The sequence below is a fragment of the Triturus cristatus genome, chromosome 2_2 (genome assembly GCF_964204655.1).
Source record: "Triturus cristatus chromosome 2_2, aTriCri1.1, whole genome shotgun sequence".
NCBI lineage: Eukaryota > Metazoa > Chordata > Amphibia > Caudata > Salamandridae > Triturus > Triturus cristatus.
The window spans coordinates 1,187,101,353-1,187,112,619 of record NC_140582.1 but is presented as its reverse complement, the minus strand read 5'-3'; the positions used below and the strand labels follow the sequence as shown (position 1 = coordinate 1,187,112,619).

Below are 11,267 nucleotides of genomic sequence, written 5' to 3'. Positions count from 1 at the left end.
TGTTTACACATGGAGTGTGATTGCACGTGGCCTTGCAGGCATGGGTGTGTATTCTCACAGGGGGTTATGTTTACACATGGAGTGTGATTGCACGTGACCCTACTGACGTGGAACGTGCTTGCAGGCATGGGACTGCATTCTTACCAGGGGGTTATGTTTACACATAGAGTTTGCTTGCACATGAATTTGCAGGCATGGGTGTGTATTCTCACAGGGGGTTATGTTTACACATGGAGTGTGGTTGCGCCTGGCCTTGCAGACGTGGAACGTGTTTGCATGCATGGGACTGCATTCTTACCAGGGGGTCATGTTTACACATAGAGTTTGCTTGCACGTGAATTTGCAGGCATGGGTGTGTATTCTCACAGAGGGTTATGTTTACACATGGAGTGTGATTGCACATGACCCTACAGACGTGGAACGTGTTTGAATGCATGGGACTGCATTCTTACCAGGGGATTATGTTTACACATAGAGTTTGCTTGCATATGAATTTGCAGGCATGGGTGTGTATTCTCACAGGTGGTTATGTTTACACGTGGAGTGTGATTGCACATGACCCTACAGACGTGGAACGAGTTTGCATGCATGGGACTGCATTCTTACCAGGGGGTTATGTTTACACATAGAGTTTGCTTGCACATGAATTTGCAGGCATGGGTGTGTATTCTCACAGGGGGTTATGTTTACACATGGAGTGTGGTTGCACGTGGCCTTGCAGGCATGGGTGTGTATTCTCACAGGGAGTTATGTTTACAGGTGGAGTGTAATTGCACATGACCCTCCAGACGTGGAACGTGTTTGCATGCATGGGACTGCATTCTTACCAGGGGGTCATGTTTACACATAGAGTTTGCTTGCACATGAATTTGCAGGCATGGGTGTGTATTCTCACAGGGGGTTATGTTTACACATGGAGTGTGGTTGCACGTGGCCTTGCAGGCATGGGTGTGTATTCTCACAGGGGGTTATGTTTACAAGTGGAGTGTGATTGCACATGACCCTACAGACGTGGAACGTGCTTGCAGGCATGGGACTGCATTCTTACCAGGGGGTTATGTTTACACATGGAGTGTGATTGCACGTGGCCTTGCAGGCATGGGTGTGTATTCTCACAGGGGGTTATGTTTACACATGGAGTGTGATTGCACGTGACCCTACTAACGTGGAACGTGCTTGCAGGCATGGGACTGCATTCTTACCAGGGGGTTATGTTTACACATAGAGTTTGCTTGCACATGAATTTGCAGGCATGGGTGTGTATTCTCACAGGGGGTTATGTTTACACATGGAGTGTGGTTGCACGTGGCCTTGCAGGCATGGGTGTGTATTCTCACAGGGGGTTATGTTTACAGGTGGAGTGTGATTGCACGTGACCCTACAGACGTGGAACGTGTTTGCATGCATGGGACTGCATTCTTACAAGGGGGTTATGTTTACACATAGAGTTTGCTTGCACATGAATTTGCAGGCATGGGTGTGTATTCTCACAGGGGGTTATGTTTACACATGGAGTGTGATTGCACGTGACCCTACAGATGTGGAACGTGTTTGCATGCATGGGACTGCATTTTTACCAGGGGGGTCATGTTTACACATAGAGTTTGCTTGCACATGAATTTGCAGGCATGGGTGTGTATTCTCACAGGGGGTTATGTTTACACATGGAGTGTGGTTGCACGTGGCCTTGCAGGCATGGGTGTGTATTCTCACAGGGGGTTATGTTTACACATGGAGTGTGATTGCACATGACCCTACAGACGTGGAACGTGTTTGCATGCATGGGACTGCATTCTTACCAGGGGGTTAGTGTGGTTGCACGTGGCCTTGCAGGCATGGGTGTGTAGTCTCACAGGGGGTTATGTTTACACGTGGAGTGTGATTGCACATGACCCTACAGATGTGGAACGTGTTTGCATGCATGGGACTGCATTTTTACCAGGGGGGTCATGTTTACACATAGAGTTTGCTTGCACATGAATTTGCAGGCATGGGTGTGTATTCTCACAGGGGGTTATGTTTACACATGGAGTGTGGTTGCGCGTGGCCTTGCAGACGTGGAACGTGTTTGCATGCATGGGACTGCATTCTTACCAGGGGGTCATGTTTACACATAGAGTTTGCTTGCACATGAATTTGCAGGCATGGGTGTGTATTCTCACAGAGGGTTATGTTTACACGTGGAGTGTGATTGCACATGACCCTACAGATGTGGAACGTGTTTGCATGAATGGGACTGCATTTTTACCAGGGGGGTCATGTTTACACATAGAGTTTGCTTGCACATGAATTTGCAGGAATGGGTGTGTATTCTCACAGGGGGTTATGTTTACACATAGAGTTTGCTTGCACATGAATTTGCAGGCATGGGTGTGTATTCTCACAGGGGGTTATGTTTACACATAGAGTTTGCTTGCACATGAATTTGCAGGCATGGGTGTGTATTCTCACAGGGGGTTATGTTTACACATGGAGTGTGATTGCACATGACCCTACAGACGTGGAACGTGTTTGCATGCATGGGACTGCATTCTTACCAGGGGGTTATGTTTACACATGGAGTGTGGTTGCACGTGGCCTTGCAGGCATGGGTGTGTAGTCTCACAGGGGGTTATGTTTACACGTGGAGTGTGATTGCACATGACCCTACAGATGTGGAACGTGTTTGCATGCATGGGACTGCATTTTTACCAGGGGGGTCATGTTTACACATAGAGTTTGCTTGCACATGAATTTGCAGCCATGGGTGTATTCTCACAGGGGGTATGTTTACACATGGAGTGTGGTTGCGCGTGGCCTTGCAGACGTGGAACGTGTTTGCATGCATGGGACTGCATTCTTACCAGGGGGTCATGTTTACACATAGAGTTTGCTTGCACGTGAATTTGCAGGCATGGGTGTGTATTCTCACAGAGGGTTATGTTTACACATGGAGTGTGATTGCACATGACCCTACAGACGTGGAACGTGTTTGAATGCATGGGACTGCATTCTTACCAGGGGATTATGTTTACACATAGAGTTTGCTTGCATATGAATTTGCAGGCATGGGTGTGTATTCTCACAGGTGGTTATGTTTACACGTGGAGTGTGATTGCACATGACCCTACAGACGTGGAACGAGTTTGCATGCATGGGACTGCATTCTTACCAGGGGATTATGTTTACACATAGAGTTTGCTTGCATATGAATTTGCAGGCATGGGTGTGTATTCTCACAGGGGGTTATGTTTACACGTGGAGTGTGATTGCACATGACCCTACAGACGTGGAACGTGTTTGCATGCATGGGACTGCATTCTTACCAGGGGGTTATGTTTACACATAGAGTTTGCTTGCACATGAATTTGCAGGCATGGGTGTGTATTCTCACAGGGGGTTATTTTTACACATGGAGTGTGATTGCACGTGGCCTTGCAGGCATGGGTGTGTATTCTCACAGGGGGTTATGTTTACACATGGAGTGTGATTGCACATGACCCTACAGACGTGGAACGTGCTTGCAGGCATGGGACTGCATTCTTACCAGGGAGTTATGTTTACACATAGAGTTTGCTTGCACATGAATTTGCAGGCATGGGTGTGTATTCTCACAGGGGGTTATGTTTACACATAGAGTTTGCTTGCACATGAATTTGCAGGCATGGGTGTGTATTCTCACAGGGGGTTATGTTTACACATGGAGTGTGATTGCACGTGGCCTTGCAGGCATGGGTGTGTATTCTCACAGGGGGTTATGTTTACACGTGGAGTGTGATTGCACATGACCCTACAGACGTGGATCTTGTTTGCATATGTAGGAATGTAATCTCACAAGGGGTTATGTTTACACAGGGAGTGTGCTTGCACGTGACTTTGCATATGTGGACTGTACTCACAAGCGAATTATCTTTACATATGGGGCAAACTTGCACATGACCCTGCAGATGTGGAACGTGTATGCATATGTGGGTGGGGCTGTATTCTCAAATGTGAGTTACGTTTACACCTGTAGCGTACTTTCACATGACACTACAGATGTGTAATGTGTTTTCATATGAAGGACTGTATTCTGAAGGGGAGTTACGTTTACACGTGTTTGTGCTTGCCCATGGCCTTGCAGATATAGGTTTTTATTCCCACATGGGAAGTTTTGTTTACACATGGGCTGTACTTGCAAGTGACCCTGCAGGCATGGGTGTGTATTCTCAGAGGGGTTATTTTTTAACATCACCCTGCAGTTGTTGAATATGTTTGCATGTGTGGGACTGAATTCTCACATTAGAAGTCATTTTCACGAGTGGCTTCATTTGCACTTTAGTGGCTGCGTGCATTCTGCTAGCACAAGTGAGCGCGAGGCCTTTGTATGCATCACCTTCAATAACCAAAGATGGCAAAAACAAAGACACAATATATTGTGAAAAACTGTTGCTGCTGTGAATTGGCAGGAAAGTGATATGGTGGGCTTAGGGGGCGTCGTGAGTGTGACAGCAGGCGCCAGAAACGTGCAGCCGGCGTTCCTCATTCCTGTCCGGACTCAGGACCCCTGGCGGGCACCAACATTCACTCTAGGATACCATTGCCATCAACATACCAAGGCAAGACTTCACACTGTCGGTGAGACCCCAACAGTAGTGGTAACTTTCTAAGAACGCTACAGACTTTTGAGACGGTCCCTTGAATGACTTGCACATCTGTTCGGCTGCTGCTGCACTCCCTTCTGTAAGGCGGGAAGAAGGGGGGGGGGGGCACATTGGAAACGTTCCAGATATATACAGAGTAGCTAGGCCTCGGGATGTCTTGGGCACACGGCCCTGGCATAGGACAGCTCCCTCTAAGCGCTTCCCTTGTACCCAGGGCAGCTGAACGCTGCGAAGGGCGGAGGGGGAAGGTCTTATGGGAGCTGTCGGGATCAGGGAAGGAGCGCATCAATGTTCTGTTTGGGAACGTATGTCTCCCCCTCCCGGCCCTTTCTGGCGCCCTCGCCCACCACCCTCCAAGTAGTGGTGCAGGGACCCTGCGCTTCATGTTAGCGCCTACATCCCACCTCTAGAGTACAACCCCCAGCCCCACCTCCCTCCCAGAGCCGTGCTGCAGGCAACTCAGAGGCAGTGCACGCCAGCAATGCATGCTAGCCCCTAGACACTTCCCCGGGTGCTAGCCAGACCCTGTAAAGGCCAGACGCGCTCTCCCCCCCCCCCCCCCCCCCACCCCCACCCCACTGCTAGTCCAAGCACCAGGCCCCCATCCAGCCACCCATTAATGGTAGAGCGTTGGGTGGCCCGGCCCCTGCAGTCCCTCCCAGTGCCCGACTGTCTCCTCGTAGACCCCCACTCCCCTCGCCCTGCCATTGCTCTCACCACCCCTAGGGCAAAGCTTCAACCGTTTAGTGCTTGGAGCGGAGTGCCTTGCCTTGCAGCGCTAGGCTGACTCCAGCAGGCTGATATTTCTGCAGCCATGGAGGTGAGGCCTTGGGTCTGCCCCTGGACTAGCTGGTCCTGCTGTTCCTTGCCCTCCCTCCCCTGTCTCCTGTGAGCAGCCGCGTGCCCATGCCCACCCATCTGTGCCCAGCGCTGCCCTGTGCAGCAGGCAGGAGGTTACAAGGAAGCGTGCTGGCAGCCCCTCCCCTTAAAGATGCAGGCGCCACTGAGGCACTCTCAGATATCCCTCGTTTCTGCACCTCACTCCTGGGTCCTGCTGCTCTGACCGAGCTGCCTGTCAGCACCGGAGACTGAGCCCCCCGCCCCGCCCCCTGGACCCCGCTGCAGGTGCCTGGCTCGAGGGAGGCAGGGGGGATGCTGCGGACAGCCCGCCGCCTGCCCAGGAGGGGATGAGGGGAGATGGAGGGCCGGCAGCAGTGAGGCAGGTATGGGGCCCACCTTGCCTCCCCCCTCAGCCCTGCATCCGGCTGCTGCAGCGGACTCGAGGGGAGACGTTTTGCAGTTCGCAGCCTCCGCGAGCGCCACGTCTTGCCCTGGGCACGGGCATCCCTGTGGAGGGTGCAGCCCTGCTGAAGGTAAGGGGGGGGCGTCTGCTGGGGGTGGCAGGATACCAGGCGCGGTGGCAAGGCACTCACGGGCAGGAGGAGCCCCTTGGCTGGACAGCTATCAGGGCAGGGGCTAGGGGGCTGGGTCACACCCTGCAAGGGTCCAGGAATCATATGCAGACATGCCACTCTCCCCGACCCAGGCGGGAGAATCCAGATTTTTAAAGGAATAAAATGGCTTGCATTTATCTTTCTCCCGCCTGAAATTGTCCCGATTTCAATACAAACCAATAGAGAAAATGACCCCCGTCCCGCAGTTACATAAAATATAGTCGCCCCCCCCACACTATTATTTTTAAATCTCCCTCTTTTCGCCTTTGCATGGGTTGGCATGTATACATATGGATAAATGGCACGGGAATGGCGGCAGCAGGCTCCTAACTAAAGAGGTGTTCATTTCTTGTGCCCCGTGCACCCGTGGGGTGACCCACGCCCCCACCCCCTGTCAGCTGCCGGTATCTTCACCATGAGACATGTCGGCCCACGTTCAGCCAAGGTGAAGGCACAGCCCGGCGGAGAGGGGGGGGGGGGGGTAGGCCCGGCCTCTGATGCCAAGCAAGATGATGCCAGGGAGGGTTCACTGGCGGTTGTGCAGCGACGTGTGAATGTTGTGATGTCGACGTGTGAGGCTGTAACACTGTCTGCTCTCTCACAGCACCGCTGCTGAATTACTAACCACAGCCTACGTTTGTGTCTTGGGGAAAATGTGTGTGTGTGCGTTTGCGCGCGCAAATATATACCTACAAATAGCAGCGAATATGTAACATTTATATATATATATATATAGTGCACGAAACGCGTGTGTATATACTTATTTGTATACTTATATATATATATACACACACACACATATATGTTCTATAGTCGATGTGCATAGAGTATATGTACGCATATATGTGTGTGTCTATATTTATGTCTATGCATACACTTCCACTCTGTCATATTCATATATGTTTGTATGTGTGCAGGCACGTATAAGCGTATGAGCATATATTTTGTATAAATATTGCATGCATGCTGCATGTATACCTGTATATCAGAGGACACACATTCCTACAAGTGCACACAGTGTGCAGCCAATATTAACCCAGCCCCGGATTCACTCTGTGCAGCCTTTTTTCTGTCCCCGCATGACGCTAGGATCATGCATGTACCTGTGTTGTAGACGGCACTGCCGCACACGCTGCAATGTGCCTACACATACGTGCCTTGCCTGTTTTGTAAGACACGGGGGGGGGGGGGGGGGGCAATGGATGTTTTGATCGCTCTGTTTCTTCGTAAATCATGTACCCTCTTTGCCGATGCACAGAAACCTTAACATGGAAGAAAATGGCTGGTTCCGGCCTCGGCGCAGCGGGTCTGCCGCGCGCTCTGAGCCTCGGTAACTGTCCGGATAAATAAACATCGTATTTTCCGCTCCCCCTGACATGTTTTTAATGATTGACACGTCGTTAAACTGAATTGGATTATGCTTCAACTAATGCACATAAATCGTGCTCCGCAGCCTGTGGGGAAGGGGTGGTGGTGGCGAGAGACCGAGAGAGCCCGGGATAGCTCCGACATGAATGCATGTCGCGACAGGAATCACGACGGAGGAACCCAAATGCTCACTTCCTCTTTAAGGAAGGTTTCTGCCAAAAAAGGGGCTCGTGCGCGGTTTTCCGGAAAAGCTAATGTCAAGAGTGTGTGAACGTGGGCAGGTTTTCTTCCCGTTGCCATGGGAGACGGTGCCATGCCACGGCAGAGAGGAGGGCAGGATGGACGGGGTGAGAGAGAGGCGCCTGGCACCACTCAGAGAAGGCTCTGCTTTAAGAGACATTTCGGGAAGGGGGCGGGGTTCATTTGTTCACTTTGATGCAACCTGTGGGCCGCCGTCGTCACGCTTTGTGCGGATTAACACCAACGACCACCTGCTTAAGCGCCATATTTTCTAGGCGTTAATAATAGACATATTGTGGCTTCACCTGTTGTTACTGGAGGTCTCGAGGACGACACGCGGTGTCCACGGACCGGGACTCCGGCCTCCAGGTCGAGCACATAGATCCTCCGACCGCCACATGTGCACCAACCTTCTGAGCTATCTTCTGCGCCTTCTTGATGCATTTAGAGAAATATGGAGTAAACGTCGATAACCAATAAGAAACAGCAACTATTAATAACCAATAATCACTGGATTTTCCTTCAACCTTGCGTTCCAGAGTGGCGCGCTCCCTGCCACAAAGCGCTGCGACGCGGCTCCAGGGGTAGTAAGCGGTAATTACATGTAATTACAGTGATAAAGTCTCCTCAAATACAAGCGGGAGGCATCTCTCGGCGGTGACATTGGCACTGCCCCTGGGTCTGGGACATTATACTATTCGCACATCAGGGGCAGCGTGGACGGAGTAAGTTATGAGGTAATCACTATGGAGGTACTGTTCCGTGGTGGATATGGTCAAAGATCGACCGGAGTCCAACCAATGGTTAAGAGAGAAAAGAGAAGTGAGGTCTAGGGTAAGGTACTGAGGATGGGGGGAGACACAAGGTGTCTCTTGTTGCCCTCACACACCCCGAGGGATGTCATGCTTCATCATCGGGCGTATGCTTCTCGTCGGGCCGGGGGTGCAATGCCCTTCGAGCTGGCGTCTGGACCGGGCAGGTTTCCAGTGCCGTCACCTGAGTAACCCCCCTAGATGGTGTGGGCCTCCTACGCCGCATAGCTCATGGAGTAATCCCAACTCCCCTTTTTAGGTCTAACGCAAAGGGGGCATAACTTACTCCCTAACCACACACAACTTGTGTAGGAGATACTACCTCCTCCTTTGCCCAGTGAGAGGGTGATTAATACCCCACTCACTACACTTAGTCTGTGCAACTTTTTCACATCACTCACCTTCCCTGGTCCTGATGAACGCCAAGGATCGCTTAGACCACATAAGGCGTGAAACATGTCGACCACTTTGTAAGCTACCTTAGACACATTACGTCTTGATAGGTAACTATTAACCTACGAGTTTTTTTACTGTACCAAGGGTACCTCTTTATTAAAACACCCCTAGTTTTTGGTAACCCTTAGGTATTTTTATTTCACTCTGCACACACTACCTTCATCACTGATCCTGGTACTTTCCCTCCACATACCCGCATGCACCCATCGGCAGTTCTCGAAAAGATCTCCGCTAAAGAGACCCTTCGGGGGACCCGTAGGGCATTGCACCGCCGGCCCGATGAGGAGCATACGCCCGATGATGAAGCATGACATCCCTCGGGGTGTGTGAGGGCAACAAGAGACACCTTGTGTCTCTCCCCATCCTCAGTACCTTACCCTAGACCTCACTTCTCTTTTCTCTCTTAACCATTGGTTGGACTCCGGTCGATCTTTGACCATATCCACCACGGAACAGTACCTCCATAGTGATTACCTCATTGACCTTTCGGAGCATAGGTACTGGACCATTAATTAGCTCCTGGTCCCCCCCCTCTTCCCTCCTTTTTGACGCGGAGTAAGTTATGACCTCGTGACCTCAAGGGTCAGTTCCTGCCTTGACTCCAGCTTCTATGTGGTAGAGTAAAGTGATAGTAGCTGTGTGATCATTAATGCGAGTTCGTGCAAATAGTTGGCGGGAAGATTAGAACGTCTGTATTATAGTTGCATTTATATAGCCTTTACGACCCCTAAAGAGGCGTTGAAGCGCTTTCCGGCGGGTAGCATGCTACTCCTGCACCCATGGTTAGAGGTTCAAGCAGTGGTTACTGGTGATTAGTTCTTGTTGTTGGCTGTGTGTTCTCTGTTGGACGGGGGACAGACTGCCACCTCGGACAGGATCTAATGTGGCCGACGTGGCCGGCGGTCGGAATCGCAATCCCTTAGGACAGCGGTGCCGAAGCGGGCACCGCTGTCCTCATTATGATGTCCCTGTCCGACAGCCTTATCATGGGGGCCCCCTCATGGACCACTGCCAAGTGGCCCTGGGAGCACATATAATGCATCCACGCACATCCATGTCCCACGTGCCATGCACCACATGGTCCATGGCACACAGTGCATGGATGTACACAAAGTGCTCTTTTACACTGCGGCTCGCGCTGCGATCCTCTTTTACACTGCGGCCTGCGCTGCAATCCTCTTTTACACTGTAGCTTGCGCTGCGATCCTCTTTTACACTGCGGCTTGCGCTGCGATCCTCTTTTACACTGCGGCTTGCGCTGCGATCCTCTTTTACACTGTGGCTTGCGCTGCAATCCTCTTTTACACTGCGGCTTGCGCTGCAATCCTCTTTTACTCTGCGGCCTGCGCTGCAATCCTCTTTTACACTGCGGCTTGCGCTGCAATCCTCTTTTACACTGCGGCCTGCGCTGCAATCCTCTTTTACACTGCGGCTCGCGCTGCAATCCTCTTTTACACTGCGGCTCGCGCTGCAATCCTCTTTTACACTGCGGCCTGCGCTGCAATCCTCTTTTACACTGCGGCTTGCGCTGCAATCCTCTTTTACACTGCGGCTCGCGCTGCAATCCTCTTTTACACTGAGGCTTGTGCTGCAATCCTCTTTTACACTGTGGCTCGCACTGCAATCCTCTTTTACACTGCGGCCTGCGCTGCAATCCTCTTTTACACTGCGGCTTGCGCTGCGATCCTCTTTTACACTGCGGCTTGCGCTGCGATCCTCTTTTACACTGCGGCTTGCGCTGCGATCCTCTTTTACACTGTGGCTTGCGCTGCAATCCTCTTTTACACTGCGGCTTGCGCTGCAATCCTCTTTTACACTGCGGCCTGCGCTGCAATCCTCTTTTACACTGCGGCCTGCGCTGCAATCCTCTTTTACACTGCGGCCTGCGCTGCAATCCTCTTTTACACTGCGGCTCGCGCTGCAATCCTCTTTTACACTGCGGCTCGCGCTGCAATCCTCTTTTACACTGCGGCTTGCGCTACGATCCTCTTTTACACTGCGGCCTGCGCTGCAATCCTCTATTACACTGCGGCTTGCGCTGCGATCCTCTTTTACACTGAGGCCTGCGCTGCGATCCTCGTGTACACTGAGGCTTGCGCTGCGATCTTCTTTTACACTGCGGCTTGTGCTGCAATCCTCTTTTACACTGCGGCCTGCGCTGCGATCCTCTTTTACACTGCGGCTTGCGCTGCGATCCTCTTTTACACTGCGGCCTGCGCTGCAATCCTCTTTTACACTGCGGCTTGCGCTGCGATCCTCTTTTACACTGCGGCTTGCGCTGCGATCCTCTTACACTGCGGCCTCTGCTGCAATCC

At 51.6% G+C, this 11,267-nt stretch overlaps 1 protein-coding gene across 1 annotated transcript in view; it reads left to right on the top strand.

Moving 5' to 3' along the window:
• The first annotated feature begins 5,632 nt into the window (after positions 1-5,632).
• FBXO41 (F-box protein 41) overlaps positions 5,633-11,267 on the top strand; it is a 457,910-nt gene continuing 452,275 nt past the window's right edge. Inside the window, exon 1 of the mRNA XM_085642773.1 lies at positions 5,633-5,995. The gene's annotated coding sequence lies outside the window, so the exon portion shown is untranslated. The remainder of the gene's footprint in view (positions 5,996-11,267) is intronic.